The sequence below is a fragment of the Ascaphus truei genome, chromosome 2 (genome assembly GCF_040206685.1).
Source record: "Ascaphus truei isolate aAscTru1 chromosome 2, aAscTru1.hap1, whole genome shotgun sequence".
NCBI lineage: Eukaryota > Metazoa > Chordata > Amphibia > Anura > Ascaphidae > Ascaphus > Ascaphus truei.
In genome coordinates this window covers 480,485,811-480,498,617 of record NC_134484.1, presented here as the reverse complement: position 1 = coordinate 480,498,617, position 12,807 = coordinate 480,485,811, and the positions used below count along the sequence as shown (strand labels likewise).

General features: G+C 48.4%; 1 pseudogene; it reads left to right on the top strand.

Moving 5' to 3' along the window:
- The first annotated feature begins 506 nt into the window (after positions 1 to 506).
- Positions 507 to 12,807, top strand: part of LOC142488402 (uncharacterized) — a 31,961-nt pseudogene continuing 19,660 nt past the window's right edge.

The following is a 12,807-nucleotide window of genomic DNA, read 5'->3' as shown; positions in this document are numbered from 1 at the left end:
GGGTACCAGGCATCACTTACATTGTTATAGGGGACAGACGGGGGACCAGGCATCACTTACATTGTTATAGGGGCAGACGGGGGACCAGGGTATTCTTACATTGTTATGAGGCCAGAGAATAGGTAGTCCCAGGAGACTGGGCTACACAAGGATCCTGTAATTGTTTCATCTCTTATTTTTACAGCCGGACATGAATGTAGGGAGTTTGTAGAGACACACACAGTGGGACATGGGTATCAAAGCAAAAGGGGGTGATATTTAGGGGCAATTATTCTGCACCATATGAATCAAAGAAAAGATCCCAAATTAGCAACAGGAGGTTTTCTTTGATACATCTGGTGCAGTGTTTGCCCCATAATTGCACCACTTTTGCACTGATAGTCAGACCTCCCTGTCTCCTGAGGCTACAGATACAGCAATGATAACACAAAGACACACACACACTGCTTCAGTGACACCACATGTCCCTGCTCACACAAAGCACAGAGTGTGATAGGAAGGGCTGTCCCACTCCCAGCATGCAACCTGATCCTGAGCACAGACTGTCCCACATCCTGAGGGGGGAATCCAGGTCACTCCCACAGGGAAGGACTGAGAGATCACAGGGGCTCCCCCCACCCTCCATAGGAAGTACACACACAGTGAGGAGGGGATAAAGTGCACATCTCAGGCACTGAGGGGGGGACACACTGAGGAATAGGCTCTGCAGCCTCTAAGTCCCTTTTCCTGTGCCCCCCTCACATTGCCCACCCCCTGCTGCACAGAGATCTTCAGCCTGTGTTATTGGGTAAGTGCTTTCCTCCTCCTCCCTTCCCCTCCCTTGTGTGACCTGTGCACATTATCCCAGTGCTGCTCTGAGCTTCCTTACACACAGGAGCCTGAGAGGCTGAGCCTCTGATAGTGAGGGGGAGCCTCTGGCACTGGGGGGGTTACTCCTCCTGTATCACAGGGACTGGGAGATAATGGGGGTTATTTTACATTGGGAATTAACATTAGGGATCAGTGAGGATAAGATTGGGAAAGTTATTAAATAGAGTTAGAAAGTAATTAGATTGAGGGAGTATTGGTTGGAGTTTAACTCCTTCATTACCACAGGGGCCAGCATTATGTGTGTGTTATGGGCTATAGCTTCTCTGTGTGAGGCTGACACGTTTGCCCGGGGACAGTCCTGGTCTGACAGTATGTTCTGATGTCCCAAATATCTGCTGCATTCTCTCATGTCCCAGTTTTAAAGAATGTGTCTGTGACACCGGGGGATGGGGGGGGGGAGGGAGTAGGTCTGAGGAGAGAGAGTGGGGGGTGGAGAGGTCTTTGCAGAGCTGGAGCTTCAGGCTGCGTCCCCGCTAGCGCTGAGCGGGCGGCGCGACTTGCATATATATATAAGCTCACAAATGTGCGGGCACACGCTCGGTGCTTTTGTAAATGAAATTTTTAAACTTTCCTGCTTGCTCGATTGCCCGCAATTGCACCCCTCTCTCCTCCCCCCCCCGCGTGCGCAATTGCAGGACACCCGGCGCTCATGTTCTAAGCATGAGCGTGCTCAGCGCCAGCGGGGACGCAGACATAGGGCCGTTCTATACAGCATGAAAGCGCGTCCACGTGCTGCATGCTTTTCGTGAGTATACTGTGTGAGTATACAGTATACAGTGTGTGTGTTTGTGTTTGTTTGTGTCATTTATTTATTTAAAAAAAAAAACTTAAAAATAAAAAAATTATTAGATTAGCGCAGACACACAAATACATACACACACACACATGCATACATATATACACACACACACACACACACACATACATACATTTGAGCGCAGGCAGCGGCGCGAAAAGATGAATTTCCTCATCTTCGCCGCTGTCTGTCAACTCCCCTCTCTCTGCCGTGCGCGCGCGGCCCTTCTATAGAAAGGCTGACTAACGTCAGCCAACTAAAAATCCGCGCCCACGGCGTAGCATGCGCCCGGCACTATAGAACGTGCCTTAGAAGTGAGACACAGAGCCTTCTTCCCTCCCCAATCTGCAGTGCAGAACTACAGCTGAGGGAGAGCAGGGTGACCCCAGGCACAGAGGTGGGTGCTGTGTCTGGGTCTCTGTATGTGCCGACCATATAGAAACCCAAGCATGTGGTAGTCTCAAATCGGTAGCATACAAGGGGTTAACCACTCATTTTCTAAAAGGTGCAAATATACAAATGTAACGGATTTTCGGGACCTTCCTGACCCACCCAATCTCACATTGGCCCCTGTGGTCTAACCAGTCCCCATTACATGGTCGTGTCTGGTGGTGCACCTGTTGGCTACTGGACTCCTGAGTCTCCCGCATGATGGTGTTTGGGGAATGTCAGCCCAGATAGGCAGCTGAGGTAGTGTGCGTGAGTCCTACCTACATACAGTGCAGCGCCTCGACCTCATCAGGATCTCTGCGTCCGCAAGGAGATGGTTCTGATGAGGATTTCCTCTGTGGTGCCTTCCTCTGCGGAGTAACTTCACACTCACACATGAGAGGTTCTTGTGAATAAGGGCATCTTTATTGATGGTTCAGGCAGACTCCCCCTCACAGCGGTCAGCTCAGCCGCTCATCTTTCACAGCACTGTCCTTCAGAAGATCTATCTGCCCTCCCAATGGAGTTGGATCACCTCTCCCCTCAGGGAGATCACCCCCTGTGCCAGGTCCCTGGACACAGTGTAAACACTTCTTCTATGTCTGCCAGCCTTACTGCAGCAGACCTTGATCAACCTTAAACTGCAACTATAGAATCTCTGGAACAACACACTAACTTTGGGCAGTGTTGTGTCTTATATAACCTAGGGAATAGTCACACCCCTTGTGTCCTAAGAGTGGATACAGAGTATGTTACCACTCCCCTGGTGTACATATGACACCTCACCAGGGCGTGAGGGCAAACCTCCATGATTGATGCTGGCAATCCTGTATACTTACCAGGTTTACTGCCAGCATGGGAAAGAACTGTATACCATTTTTAAACATGGTTACACAAAGATAACAGAAAGGTACAAGATCCTGTGATACAGTACTATTAGCTGTAGGAATCCATGACACATTGCTTGTAGTAACAGGAGGGAGAGGGAGGAGGGGATATGATGCCTTTATTGGACCAACAAGTAGTTGAAATGTTACAAGCTTTATAACCTCTCAGGGTCCTTCATCAGGTGTGACAGAAATACAGAAACACAATATAATATACAGTATGTAAGGGGGATATTTGGGTACAATGGCTGTAGATAGGAAGTGGGAAATAAGGAGGTTGAAGCAGGTATGCTGGTGTGAAAATAAAAAGCAGAGACATACTGTGGAAGTAGGATTGCCAGGCGTCCGGTATTGAACAGGATCGCCCGGTATTTGGTTACTCTGTCCGGTAAAAAGAGAGATTTATACCGGACATGTATGTGTGTCTGGGTCTCTGTGTATGCAAGGGGTTAACCCCTCATTTTGTAAATGGTGCAAATATACAGAGATAACAGAAAGTTAGAAGATCCGGTGATACAGTACTATTAGCTGTAGGAATCCATGAAACATTGCTTGTAGTAACGAGAGGGAGGAGGGGATATGATGCCTTTTATTGGACCAACAAGCTACAAACTTTCAAACCTCTCAGGGTCCTGCATCAGGTGTGGCAGAAATACAGAAAAACAGTGTAATATAATATAGAGTATATGTAATCGGGTTCACCCCTGGTCCCCCTTGCCTCCGTTGCAGCTACGGGGGAGTATACCGCTGGGCTACCAGGTGTTGCCGGAGTGGCGGGAAGACCCGCCAGGAAGTTGTGACCCCATCGGCAGGTGTATTGAGGCTGACGATCCGGTCGACGGTAGGGCGCCGACATCTTAGATGGTGTGCGCATGCGCAGATGGCAAGTTGCCATGCGCAATAGAAAAGGTTGTGGTGGCCATTTTAGAATAAGGCTCCGTGTGGAACTACATATCCCAGCAGGGGCTGCTGGTCACATTGGCCAGCATAGCCATTAAGGCTGCTGGACCCACGGAGCTCCAAAAGAGATACGTTTTGTGCGCTCATCGCGCCAGTCAGGAGCAGGATGGAGAGGAAGAAGGTAATGTCCAGGGAGCTGTGCTCCGCTGGACTTGGCCAGATTTCCCCCAGGTCCCAGCTGGGCCCCGACTCACTCTAGTTGTGTGTGCTGCAAGGGAAGGCCCATAGGTAGGGACGCTTCCCCATTACTGCATAGTGTCAGGGATACGGTGATCACGCCACGTGGTGAGGTATAGCCTGCAGTCTGGGACCAGATCCAGGCAGACCCCATTAGAGACAATTTTACAAAGGCACACTACAGCGGGAGACCCCTCCAGAGGCATCCGCCTGAGGATTAGAGCGAAAGAGGATTCGGCAGATCCTCGGGCTCAGCTGCTCGGTTGGCCTGGTCTGGACTGACTCCAGGGAGGTATTACATCCATATGCACCAACGGCCATACACACTGTGGGTAGCGCAATCCCACACACGCTCTTTGGGGAGGGACTGGTCTGTGGATACGAATGGGTTATGTGCCTAGGCACTCCAGTACTTTGGGGGGAAAGCGAGAAGAAGAAAGCGCACGGCCCATAGCGTGATACTGTATCGCTTTTAATATAAAAATAAAAGGGGAAATAAGCTCCCTCACAAAAATAGTAAAATTACAAGCATGTAGTGATATACATCACACGGTAACTGGCAGAAGTCCCGGTGGATCATCCGTGTAGTCAGCGGTATAAATACCCCGTCTGTCCCCCTCCTTCTTGGGCTGCACCGATAGAGAGGTTCCCTGTGAGATGGTAGTCCCAAGGACAGACAGGAGAGCATGTGCTCCACGCACCGACAGCCAGAAACAGCGGGGGTCCGGCCAGCTTCCGGTCCACCAATGATGACGTAGTGTCGCTGTGTCGTCCTTACGCGTTTCGTCTCTGCTTGAGACTTTTTTTCAAAGTTTTTTTTGTTTTTGTGAGTGAGCTTATTTCCCCTTTAATTTTTATATTAAAAGTGATACAGTATCACGCTATGGGCCGTGCGCTTTCTTCTTTTTCTTTGTAGGTTCCTGGGGTTGGTTCTTTCACTTGATAGCAGCCGGAGCGTGGAATTGCAGTGGACGTTTCCCTGTGGAATATTGATAAGGGACTGGTATCTCACAGTTATTATATCTTTGTGTTTTTATATGTTTGAATTATTAGTACTGTATATAGTTTATATTTAGGTTGTACTCACCTGTATCAGAGGTGTTTGGTCGGAAAAAGGAACTCTGTGTCCAGAAACGTTACCTTGTTATTGGCTCTGGTGTATTTAATAGACTTTAAAGTTTTTTGACTCTACCACAGTCTTTTGTGTGCTCCTTCTATTTCTTGTTATTGCTATTATGTGGATCCAGCTTTGGGACGCCGGGATCAGCAGGAGGTGAGCACCAAAAGGGAATACACTGTAAATGTATTTTTCTAAACAGTGGTGTGCCATTTATACCCTCTCGTGTCATTGTATCAGAACTCATTAGGGCCTTCCTTATTGTTGATCCAATTAAGATCCGTGATTTCCTTAATTGCGAATCAAAATTTGTGGTATACTGTACTTTGTCAAGTGTCCCTGTGGCCTCTTCTACTGTATGTGGGCGAAACGCCCAGAATGCTTAAAGAACGCATAGCAATGCATTGATCAACAATAAGGAAGGCCCTAGTGAGTTCTGATACAGGCGAGGGATTTGAACTATCTACCTGTTGCAAGGCATTTTAAAGAAAAACAGCACAGCCTTGCGACGTTTCGCTGTATGCCTATTGCCCAGGCTCATGTCCCCATTAGGGGGGGCAATAGGAACAAACTCCTCTTACAACTAGAGGCCAAAATGATACACAGACTGAACACTATGTCGACTGAGGCCTCGTTCAGGGTGCTGGCTTCGGAGGGAGGACGTGCTGCCGTGCGTGCTGCCGTGAGAAACAAAGTATTCAATTTGAATACTGGTTGTCAGGGTAGCAACTGCCCTGTCTCCGAAGCCAGGAGTTGAAGCTGGCTACAGTTTCAATAAACAAAAATTTCGTTTTTTGGAGCTGCAGCAGCGTCACAGGGACCTAGGCAGCCAATGAAATCATTCTTGAGAATGATTTCATGACTGCAACCTCGATACTTAACCTGCCGTGTGTAACCCTGCCCCCTCCCCGCCCCCTCCTCAACGCTGAAAAGTCTGCTGGGGGATAAACACAGATCGCCCAGCAAACTGCCGCACTGCCGCCTTCCCGCCCTCCCTCCAACTCCTGCAGCTGGCACCCTGAACGAGGCCTAAAGGGCTAAATGAGGACCTGAATCTTGGCTGCTTTCTGTGAACATGTTGCAATGGGAATATTGTGTATCTGATTGCACTGTTCGTATGGTTTTAGGCCGTGCGGCTTATGAGTACTGCCTTTGTGATTGGCTACTCAGTGGCAGCACTATCCATGTTTTACTAATATGTATTTGGTCATTGACTTATCTGTGGCTTATTCTTTGCCCTATACTAGCTTCCCTTTGCCCCTACTGATTTCTCTTTGACCTACTAGTCTGCTCCAGCAGCCTGACTTCACTTTTAGCTTATTACCGGTTGCCCGTTTTTGAGAACTTGTTTGTAGTTGCCTCCTGGCCTTTTCATACTACTGTTGTCCTGTGTAGCCTAATCAGTACTTGTCACATGTATGTAGAGTAGCTGTGACACTAGCTGATTATACACTCTGTGAATGTGGTTATGCCCTGCTGCTGAAGATGCTTACTACTGTTTGTATAGTTTGTATATTAGTATTTTGAGCTGACTTGTCCGCTCTTCTATATTCATTTCACTATGTGTCTCCCCCACTGTCTCACCTACCCTTCCTATATGGCCCCCCTGAGGTTTTAATGTATCTTCCCATGGTCTCCCCATTTCACACTATGCTGGCTGCAATGTACAGGCGCAGGGCTGGTTGCTATGCGACCTAGCGACGCTCAGCTTTGCCGGCAGCTCTCTATCCCCCTCCAAGATGGCCGCCCGCCTTCTTCTGTACTCCGTGCGCATGCGCACGGTCGGTTGCTATGCAACAGCAGACGCCTAGCATTGCCGGGCGGAGAGGGCACTAATGCGATCCACCATAGGGAGAGCATATCCCGTTTCGGCAGCCCGCTCTGCTTTACAGGCAGACAGTACCCCATAGTGGCCTTTACTACTTTCTTGCATGGGAGATTGCCTATTGCCATGCGGGGTGCCATGACCACCAGACACGCAGATCCTGAGTGGCTGGGAGCGATCAGCTGAGTTTAACACTGGAAGCCTCCTGTATACCTGAGAAATTCACTCCAAGATGGCCGCTCGTTTGTGATTTTGGGATCTCATGGGAAGCACCTGTTACTGCACCGACACACTTTATTCGAGCAAATACCCGGTATGTACCTGGCAGATACCTGGAATGCGCCGCTCCTCACCTCTGGCAAGCCCCGTTGCATTTGCCTTCCCAGCCTGGGTTCATGCCTGGCTGATGGGCGGCTGATCTGTTAAATGATAATGATTAGGATTTAATAGGCTGCAATGCTTCGCGTGTCTACCAGATGGCATAAATTCATGAATTGTAATGCAGTATATATATATGTACTGTGCAGTATTGCAGCCAGCGGGAATAAAATGCTTCAATCCCTGCCGGAAAATAACTCAATGCACTCGGGCAGAAAACAGTCACAAACCTCAATACACCCGGGTATACCCGAATTCGTGGGACTAGCCAAGCTCGAATAAAGTGTGTCGCCAGTGTATGTACACATGTTGTTGGTTAATCTGATTGTGTATGAGTGGAGTCACTGGGTTTTCAGGTATATATGCATTCAGTTGTTGGTCGCACTGTATACACATCCCCTTGAAAAAGACCGCTCTGGGGTCGAAACGTCGGTTATCTGTGGTGCTGTTTAAGCCAATATAACCTTTTGTCATCTTCCTACTATGTGCTGTCTCTACTTTATCAGTCCTCGGATGGTAACGTTATATATACATCTAGCTAATCTATATATATGTATGTATGTATGTATGTGTAGCCATGTATAAGATTGGTGTACATATCTCTTTCTCATGCTGGCAGTAAACCTGGTAAGTATGCAGGATTGCCAGCAACAATCATGAGGTTTGCCCTCACACCCTGGTGAGGTGTCATATGTCCCCAAAGGAAGTGACAACATGCGGTGTGTTCCCACTTAGTGATACAGAGCATGTTTGTTCTCTGGGGGGTGATATAAGACACAGCACTGCCTAAAGTTATTAGTTCAGTTTCCTGTTGTTGTGCTGCCTCTGTTCACTGAGAGGCACGTGAAGGTCTGCAACAATGTTGCAGTGTCTCCTGCTAGCTGTGAGTCAGTGAGCAGATGCAGCAGAGTTAGAGGAGCTGAGAGAGACAAAGCAGCTCAAGAGAGGAGCTTACAGCAGCCAGAGAAGCTGGGGAATCTCTCTGAGAGGATAGGTGGAAAGCAGCTCTATTAGAGAAGGGACCTTCCTAAGAGAGTGCTACAAAGAGATGAGTGGCTGAGCTGTTATCTGTGAGGGGCAGCTTGCCCATACCACCATCAATAAAGATGCCCTGTTCGAATATACCTCCACTGTGTGAGTGTGAAGTTACTCAGCAGTGGATGGCACCACCAAGAAGGAGTTCCTTACCAGGACCATCTCCCTGCGGAAGCACAGATCCTGATGAGGTGGAGGCGCTGCACTGGATATAGGTAGGACTCGCACACACTACCTCAGCATCCTTTCTGGATGACATCCCCTAATACCATCAAGCGGGAGACTCAGGAGCCCTGTTGCCTGCAGGTGCACCACCAGACACGAACACGTAATGGGGGTTGGTGCAAGAGTACCCGGGCCAATGTGAGATTGGGGGGGGGGAAAACCCGTTACAAATGTATGTATGTATCTCTGTACCGTTTTAGCCAAGCTTTAATAATTATCCTGGAACCAGGGTCACGTATGATGTATGATTAATTCCAGTTAGCTTAACTCATACCTTCCCTCTTCCAAAGCACAACAAGTCCTTTTGTCTTTCTTAGTTTTATTGAGGGAAAATCACAGGAAGAAAGGTACTTGCAGATGTAGTGTGGGTAGAGAGTGCTTCTCTGTCTGAAGTGCAGTGTATTAAGGTAAGGCAGTGTAAAAACATAAAGGCTTTGCTGGGGCTAATAGCAGGCAGGTACTCACTCAGAGTCCAGTGTGAAAAGAAAGTGTAGGGGAATCTGGGTAACAGGAATAGTCTAGGGACAGACTAACTGTCAGCACATTCTGAATAGCACATTCTGAGAAAGATCTCAGAGGTTGCTATAGCAACTCACTGACTAGGGCTGTGTAAACAACATGTGTATCAAAATTTTGCCTTTCACATGCAGCTAGCTTCTAGGACAGAAAAAATGACAGGCAGCTGAACTAAAGAGACAGCAACTGACTGTGAGCTGCAAATAACACAGGAATGAGATAATCCTGTTCCAGGACAATAATCAAAAATGAATAGACTATACCAATACCACAGAACGGTATCCTCTATTCATTTTTTATGTGTGTGTGTGTTTCCCCCACCCAATGGGAGATTAACCTGTTACCAGGTGCATGCTACCTGTTGGCTCACATCCTGCTGAGTAGTCCGCCGATGTTTGTGAGGACTGCAGGACAGACTTCTGGGGTACATACCGACATTTAGCTCTAGTGACACAGCACCTCCATTTGCCGTAGGCTCCAGATGTATGGAGTCAATCTCCAACGGTAGAAATGGGTTCCTCTCCCCCCAGAAATATTACACACCAGGCAAGAGGTATAGATAACTGGAACCGGTATTATTCTTCTGCACCACAGTATAAAGGCAGGCTTCTCCGCGATACAGTCTAAGCTCTGGTCTCCAAATGTAGGATGGTCCCTGGACATCCACTTCAGGCCCTTGAGGCACCTGAAGCAGTCCTTCTCCTCCTTGATCTTCTATCTGGGCCAGGGGAATGATAGTCACTCACTTTCCCCCAAGGGGAAGAGGAACAGGGAAGGCCAAGACTCGGGCAACCTGTGAGCTACATGTCTCTCAGGGTAGAGACACACTGAATACTTTGGGATGGCAACTCCCTTAAGTGCAGCAGGGGGAAGGCACTAGGTCTGAACCCAGGATTGGGCAGAACCCAGGCCTAGTCTCACCTCCTCCTCTGTCACTCGAGTGCTGCTGGGTGTGGGGATAACCAATAATTGGCACTGCCTGTTCTTACCAGGCCTTGCATGTCAGGGAGGGCAGACTGGTAGCCAAAAAACAGTCCTGGCTATATATTATATGTGGGGATACATGTACCCATGCAATCATGCATACCTATGCACAAAGACTGGGGCATGAAAGCAATGCGAGTAGAGATAATAGTACATACATGTCTCTAATATAAGAGCATGTTTACTGTAATGTGTCATAAATCTCAAATCTCAATTCAAACCATTATTATTGGAATAAAAAAAGTGCCTGAATTTCAGTTCCCAAGTTCTTCTTTCTAGTTGTAAGGAATCGGGCCACGTTGCCTCCTTACCTCCATCCTATACCACAGCGGCTGCTGTCCCTGCCTCCCGTCTGTACCCTCGCCGGCTCTAGGCACCTACCTCCTGTTCCGCCACGGCGGTCACTCACACCGCTGCCATCTCACATGCACGCGCGCATGTTACAGAACGCGCGCCATTCCTCGTTGCTTATGCCTCGCACCCGGACTTTGCCTCCGCCTCCCGCCCACCGCGGGACCTGCCGCCACGCCCCCTATGCTCACAGCTGATTCCCAACAACCATTCCCTCCCGTCCAGTCCGGAGCTGCTCCTTGGCAAGCCACCGCCAAGCCCCCTGCTCTGATTTTTCTCTTGCGATACTTATACCCTGCTCTGTCACTTCCTCCTTGCTCTGCATAGTACCTCACTCCTTGTATTGTCTGGATCCTGTGCCGCGCTTCTTGTCTCGTTTTCTGCAGCTTTGACCCATCTTGTCTGACTACCCCCTCTGGCTCCCGATCTCGGCTCCCATCTGGCTACATTACCTCTAGGACCCTCGGACTTGGCTCGCGCACCACGACTTCCCGGATCTCTCATACCACAGACCCTCGGCTTCGGATATTACTACGGTACCTTCTCCTTCCCTGGATCCGGCAAGTACCATTACTATTCTTACCCGTGTACCCAGGCTTGGCCACGTCAAACACCACATCCCGGACACGCCCTCTCAGCTGTGGGTGCGTATTACTCCACTTCCCACCTCAGCACAGAGGTCAAGTCTGGTCTGCGGGCAGCACAGCGTGACACTAGTGTATTTCCGAGTTGTCCTTTCAGGACCAGCACAGAAAGGTCAGAGATGGAGTGACCTGGCTGTGAGAAATGTTCTCCTATTGGTTTGTGTGTGTGTGAGATAGTGAGTCTGTGAGCATTCATCCTGCTGTGCAATGTGAGCATTTCTCCTACATATCCTGTATTGGGACATTTCCTGCATTGAATGGAGGAGACTACGTTGGAGGATTGGCACGTGTATGTCCCTTGGATTTAGATTTGGTTATTTTGGGGGGTGTGGATAGTGTCCACTGTGGAGATATTGTTACATGTTTTGCCTCCTGGACTGTTGCAAGGATATGTGCCTTGTGTTGCTCTCCCGGGGGGAGTTGGTTTCTGTTTATTAGACTATAGAGAGATTAGGAGGCTGTTTGTATGAAAGAAGAGGTGGTGTAGGAAGAATCTGTGTCAGGAGGTCGTCCTCGTATAGTCTCGGTTGGAGTTCTGTGATAATATCTTTGAGGTTTTCCAGTGCTGGGTTGTGGGTCACAGGCAATGATCCAGGCAGAGGCGCAAAGTCGGGGTCACAGGCAGGAAACAAGGCAGGGTGAACATCAGCAGGAACTATACTCTGGCAACATCCTGGAGGAAGTCCTGCCTCTCTATAGGCAGGACGCCAGTCACCAACATGGCCCCTGCAGTCTCAGTGTGGGCGGGAGTACAGGACTGCCAGGGAACAAGATGAACGTTGTGGTTTCAGTGTGGACATCGATGCCTCATAGTTATATATTGTGCTAGAGCACATTATATTTATTTATCATTTGAACAGAGCAGAAATCAGGAGCGCAAATATATCCAAGTGATATAAAAAATAAGAGAAAAAAAAATATATATATATATATAATCTTCTTTTTATATATATATTGCACACTGTGTATAAAACAATATAAGTGTTATTGTGTAGGTGATCCACTCACAATGGTGCAGAGAAAAGTAGGCAGTGTGCTTGTTCCGAGTGACCAACTCACGGTAGAAATCTTCAAATGAGATCTTGGCAGTATCCCTCCGAGGCAGGAGGGAGATTCAGCATATAGAGATTAGAAAAGGCACAGATAGTGGAGTATGTCAATTTAATCAGACAGAAAGATATTGCACTTACAGAAATACTGTAGCGTTAGGCATTTGGAACACCCTGGGTCAGAGGTGATGAGGAGCTGCAACAGTCCTGCCTGGTATAGATGTCTGCGGTGGCCACCCACAGTCAGCGATATCCAGATGCAGGAACAGTAAGTGTCCAGACATCCAAAATCCCCAACAAAGTCCACCAAAAACAAATGACCAATCTCAGGGTACTTCTGTAATGTCCCCAAAACCGATTACCAGTCTCAGGGTACTGCTAAATGTCTCCAGACACGTTTCACTCATAAAGAGCTTCTTCAGTGGTTAATATAATCTTATCTATGCCTTTTTTCTTCTTTTAGAGCCCCCTCCGATTTTGCCCATGCTGATGTCATCACGTTCGTGACGTCACGCATCGTGCACAGTGATTGGTTGTGGACAGAAATTGCTTCAATGCCCTTCC